We start from the raw sequence: 6,329 nt of genomic DNA on the forward strand, positions 1-6,329 counted from the left end.
GGCTGGAAAATAGGATAAATATACATGCGTATATGTCACAGGCTTGTGAGCTGCAGGGGTGTATGGGATGGAGTGGAACCCCAATAATAAAAACATGGGTGCGGTTTATGGAGTTTCTACTATATGCCAAGCATTTTACATTTATTATTTCTCCTCTCCTCTCTTTTACACACACCTCCCCAAAGATAAGAAGCTGTAATTATTCTCAACATAAGGATGAGGTACCTCTTCTATTGGTCAGGACGCTGTTTTCTTTGCCTAGACTATAGGGTACTGATAATGAAGATACAAAGTTTACTTGCAAAGACAATTTTCTCCTCCAGGGCTAGACAAAATAAACAAAACCAAAGGAAAAAATTTTTCTTTTGAAGATGCTTATGAGACGGTCAGGCGTGGGCCCTCCAGAGGGCCCAGCTGGACCTGGCTGTGGAGGCTGGTTTGCCTATCTGCGCCCCTGAGTACTTGCTCAGTAAATATGCAGGTAGTGAGTGGGGAGGTGGAAGCTTCGTCAAGGCCAAAGGTATGATGCAGGAAAAAGTGTCTGGTTTCTTGTTTAGAGTGAGTCCAGCCTGAAGTCAAGGCTGGCTCCATCACTTAACAGCTGTGCCATCCTGGACAAGTTGCTTAACATTTCAGAGGTAAACTAAATGGGGATAATGATAACATGCCCTGGAATTCTGATAAAGATTGAAGATAATGTATAAAAAGGATAATGAACATAGGCAAAACCGACTTTCCATCATCGTTAAATTAATGCAGACTTCTGAATTATGAAGTTTATAAACTCATGGGCAAATATTTTAAGTTTGATAATGGACAGCGTTGGCAAGGGTGTGATAAAACAGGCACATTCACATACTGTTGGTAGGAGTATAATTAGTACAAAAGCTGCGGAAGGCATTTTGGCATTAAAAATCAGTTTTTTTAATGCATATACTTTTTTTAAACATCTTTATTGGAGTATAATTGCTTTACAATGGTGTGTTAGTTTCTGCTTTATAACAAAGTGAATCACCTATACAGATACATATATCCCCGTATCTCCTCCCTCTTATGTCTCCCTCCCACCCTCCCTATCCCACCATCAGCTCAGTGATTTTTGGTCACAAAGCACCGAGCTGATCTCCCTGTGGTATACAGCTGCTTCCCACTAGCTACCTATTTTACATTTGGTAGTATATATAAGTCCATGCCACTCTCTCACATCGTCCCAGCTTACCCTTCCCCCGCCCCGTGTCCTCAAGTCCATTCTCTATGTCGACGTCTTTATTCTGTCCTGCCCCTAGGTTCTTCATAACCATTTTTTTTTTTTAGATTCCATATATATGTGTTAGCATATGGTATTTGTTTTCCTCTTTCTGACTTACTTCACTCTGTATGACAGACTCTAGGTCCACCCACCTCACTACAAATTACTCAATTTCGTTTCTTTTTATGGCTGAGTAATATTCCGTTGTATATATTTGCCATATCTTCTTTATCCATTCATCTGTCGATGGACACTTAGGTTGCTTCCATGTCCTGGCTATTGTAAATAGAGCTGCGATGAACATTGTGGCACATGACTCTTTGAATTATGGTTTTCTCAGGGTATAGGCCTAGTAGTGGTATTGCTGGGTCATATGGTAGTTCTATGTTTAGTTTTTTAAGGAACTTCCATACTGTTCTCCATAGTGGCTGTACCAATTTACATTCCCACCAACAGTGCAAGAGGGTTCCCTTTTTTCCACACCCTCTCCAGCATTTATTGTTTGTAGATTTGTTGATGATGGCCATTCTGACCGGTGTGAGGTGATAACCTCATTGTAGTTTTGATTTGCATTTTGCTAATGATTACTGATGTTGAGAAACTTTTCATGTGTTTGTTGGCAATCTGTATATGTTCTTTGGAGAAATGTCTTTTTAGGTCTTTTGCCCATTGTTGGATTGGCTTGACACTTTTTTTGATATTGAGCTGCAGGAGCTGCTTGTAAATTTTGGAGATTACTCCTTTGTCAGTTCCTTCATTTGCAAAAATTTTCTCCCATTTTGAGGGTTGTCTTTTGGTCTTGTTTATGGTTTTCTTTGCTGTGCAAAAGCTTTTAAGTTTCATTAGGTCCCATTTGTTTATTTTTGTTTTTATTTCCATTTCTCTAGGAGGTGGGTCAAAAAAGATCTTGCTGTGATTTATGTCATAGAGTGTTCTGCCTGTTTTTTCCTCTAAGAGTTTTATAGTGTCTGGCCTTACATTTAGGTCTTTAATCCATTTTGAGCTTATTTTTGTGTATGGTGTTAGGGAGTGTTCTAATTTCATTCTTTTACATGTAGTTGTCCACTTTTCCCAGCACCACTTACTGAAGAGGCTGTCATTTCTCCATTGTATATTCTTGCCTCCTTTGTCAAAAATAAGGTGACCATATGTGTGTGGGTTTATCTCTGGGCTTCCTATCCTTTTCCATTGATCTATATTTCTGTTCTTGTGCTAGTACCATACTGTCTTGATTACTGTAGTAATAGTCTGAAATAGGGGAGCCTGATTCCTCCAGCTCCATTTTCTTTCTAAAGATTGCTTTGGCTATTCATGGTCTTTTGTGTTTCCATACAAATTATGAAATATTTTGTTCTAGTTCTCTGAAAAATGCCATTGGTAGTTTGATAGGTAGTTTGATAGGGATTGCATTGAATCTGTAGATTGCTTTGGGTAGTATAGTCATTTTCACAATGTTGATTCTTCCAATCCAAGAACATGGTATATCTATCCATCTGTCTATCATCTTTAATTTCTTTCATTAGTGTCATAGTTTTCTACATACAGGTCTTTTATCTCCTTTGGAAGGTTTATTCCTAGGTATTTTATTCTTTTTGTCGCAATGGTATTGGGAGTGTTTCCTTAATTTCACTTTCAGATTTTTCATCATTATTGTATAGGAATGCAAGAGGTTTCTGTGCATTAATTTTGTATCCTGCAACTTTACCAAATTCATTGATTAGCTCTAGTAGTTTTCTGGTAGCATCTTTAGGATTCTCTACGTATAGTATCATGTCATCTGCAAAGAGTGACAGCTTTACTTCTTCTTTTCTGATTTAGATTCCTTTTATTTCCTTTTCTTCTCTGATTGCTGTGGCTAAAACTTCCAAAACTATGTTGAATAATAGTGGTGACAGTGGGCAACCTTGTCTTGTTCCTGATCTCAGTGGAAATGCTTTCAGTTTTTACCCATTGAGGATGATGTTGCCTATGGGTTTGTCATATATGGCCCTTATTATGTTGAGATAAGTTCCGTCTGTGACTGCTTTCTGCAGGGTTTTTATCATAAATGGGTTTTGAATTTTGTCAAAAGCTTTCTCTGCATCTATTGAGATGATCATATGGTTTTTATACTTCAATTGTTTATTTGGTGTATCACATTGATTGATTTGCATATTTTGAAGAATCCTTGCATTCCTGGGATAAACTCCACTTGATCATGGTGTGTGATCCTTTTAATGTGCTGTTGGATTCTGTTTGGTAGTATTTTGTTGAGGATTTTTTCGTTTTGGGGGGGTATGCAGGCCTCTCACTGTTGTGGCCTCTCCCGCTGTGGAGCTCAGGCTCCGGACATGCAGGCCCAGCGGCCATGTCCCACGGGCCCAGCCGCTCCAGGGCATGTGCGATCCTTCTGGACTGGGGCACGAACCCGTGTCCCCTGCATCGGCAGGCGGCCTCCCAACCACTGTGCCACCAGGGAAGCCCTGCTGAGGATTTTTGTATCTATGTTCATCAGAGATGTTGGCCTGTAGTTTTCTTTTCTTGTGACATCTTTGTCTGGTTTTGGTATCATGGTGATTGTGGCATTGTAGAATGAGTTTGGGAGTGTTCCTCCCTCTGCTATATTTTGGAAGAGTTTGAGAAGGATAGGTGTTAGCTCTTCTCTAAATGTTTGATAGAATTTGCCTGTGAAGCCATCTGGTCCTGCGCTTTTGTTTGTTGGAAGATTTTTTTTTTTTTTTTTTTTTTTTTTTTGGTGTACGCGGTCCTTTTACTGTTGTGGCTTCTCTCGTAGCGGAGCACAGGCTCCGGACTCACAGGCTCAGCAGCCATGGCTCACGGGCCCAGCCGCTCCGTGGCATCTGGGATCTTCCCGGACCAGGGCACGAACCGTGTCCCCTGCATCAGCAGGCGGACTCTCAACCACTGCGTCACCAGGGAAGCCCTATTGGAAGATTTTTAATCACAGTTTCAATTTCAGACTTGTGATTGATCTGTTTGTATTTTCAATTTCGTCCTGGTTCAGTCTTGGAAAATTGTGCTTTTCTAAGAATTTGTCCATTTCTTCCAGGTTGTACATTTTATTGGCATAGAGTTGTTTGTAGTAATCTCTCATGATCCTTTGTATTTCTGCAGTGTCAGTTGTTACTTCTCCTTTTTCATTTCTTTTTTTTTTTTAACATCTTTATTGGAGTATAATTGCTTTACAATGGTGTGTTAGTTTCTGCTTTATAACAAAGTGAATCAGTTATACATACACATATGTTCCCATATCTCTTCCCTCTGGCGTTTCCCTCCCTCCCACCCTCCCTATCCCACCGCTCCAGGTGGTCACAAAGCACCAAGCTAATCTCCCTGTGCTAGGCGGCTGCTTCCCACTAGCTATCTACCTTATGTTTGGTAGTGTATATATGTCCATGCCTCTCTCTCGCCTTGTCACAGCTCACCCTTCCTCCTCCCCATATCCTCAAGTCCGTTCTGTAGTAGGTCTGTGTCTTTATTCCTGTCTTACCCCTAGGTTCTTCATGACATTTTTTTTCTTAAATTCCATATACATGTGTTAGCATACGGTATTTGTCTTTCTCTTTCTGACTTACTTCACTCTGTATGACACACTCTAGGTCTATCCACCTCATTACAAATAGCTCAATTTCGTTTCTTTTTATGGCTGAGTAATATTCCATTGTATATATGTGCCACATCTTCTTTATCCATTCATCCAATGATGGACACTTAGGTTGTTTCCATCTCTGGGCTATTGTAAATAGAGCTGCAATGAACATTTTGGTACATGACTCTTTTTGAATTATGGTTTTCTCAGGGTATATGCCCAGTAGTGGGATTGCTGGGTCATATGGTAGTTCTATTTGTAGTTTTTTAAGGAACCTCCATACTGTTCTCCATAGTGGCTGAACCAATTCACATTCCCACCAGCAGTGCAAGAGTGTTCCCTTTTCTCCACACGCCCTCCAGCATTTATTGTTTCTAGATTTTTTGATGATGGCCATTCTGACTGGTGTCAGATGATATCTCATTGTAGTTTTGATTTGCATTTCTCTAATGATTAATGATGTTGAGCATTCTTTCATGTGTTTGTTGGCAGTCTGTATATCTTCTTTGGAGAAATGTCTATTTAAGTCTTCGGCCCATTTTTGGATTGGGTTGTTAGTTTTTTTGTTATTGAGCTGCATGAGCTGCTTGTAAATTTTGGAAATTAATCCTTTGTCAGTTGCTTCATTTGCAAATATACTCTCCCATTCTGAGGGTTGTCTTTTGGTCTTGTTTATGGTTTCCTTTGCTGTGCAAATGCTTTGAAGTTTCATTAGGTCCCATTTGTTTATTTTTGTTTTTATTTCCATTTCTCTAGGAGGTGGGTCAAAAAGGATCTTGCTGTGATTTATGTCATAGAGTGTTCTGCCTATGTTTTCCTCTAAGAGTTCGATAGTTTCTGGCCTTACATTTAGATCTTTAATCCATTTTGAGCTTATTTTTGTGTATGGTGTTAGGGAGTGATCTAATTTCATACTTTTAAATGTACCTGTCCAGTTTCCCCAGCACCACTTATTGAAGAGGCTGTCCTTTCTCCACTGTACATTCCTGCCTCCTTTATCAAAGATAATGTGACCATATGTGTGTGGGTTTATCTCTGGGCTTTGTATCATGTTCCATTGATCTATATTTCTCTTTTTGTGCCAGTACCATACTGTCTTGATTACTGTAGCTTTGTAGTATAGTCTGAAGTCGGGGAGCCTGATTCCTCCAGCTCCGTTTTTCGTCTCAAGATTGCTTTGGCTATTCGGGGTCTTTTGTGTTTCCATACAAATTGTGAAATTTTTTGTTCTAGTTCTGTGAAAAATGCCAGTGGTAGTTTGATAGGGATTGCATTGAATCTGTAGATTGCTTTGGGTAGTAGAGTCATTTTCACAATGTTGATTCTTCCAATCCAAGAATATGGTATATCTCTCCATCTATTTGTATCATCTTTAATTTCTTTCATCAGTGTCTTATAATTTTCTGCATACAGGTCTTTTGTCTCCCTAGGTAGGTTTATTCCTAGATATTTTATTCTTTTTGTTGCAGTGGTAAATGGGAGTGTTTTCTT

The sequence above is a fragment of the Phocoena sinus genome, chromosome 2 (assembly GCF_008692025.1).
Source record: "Phocoena sinus isolate mPhoSin1 chromosome 2, mPhoSin1.pri, whole genome shotgun sequence".
Lineage (NCBI taxonomy): Eukaryota > Metazoa > Chordata > Mammalia > Artiodactyla > Phocoenidae > Phocoena > Phocoena sinus.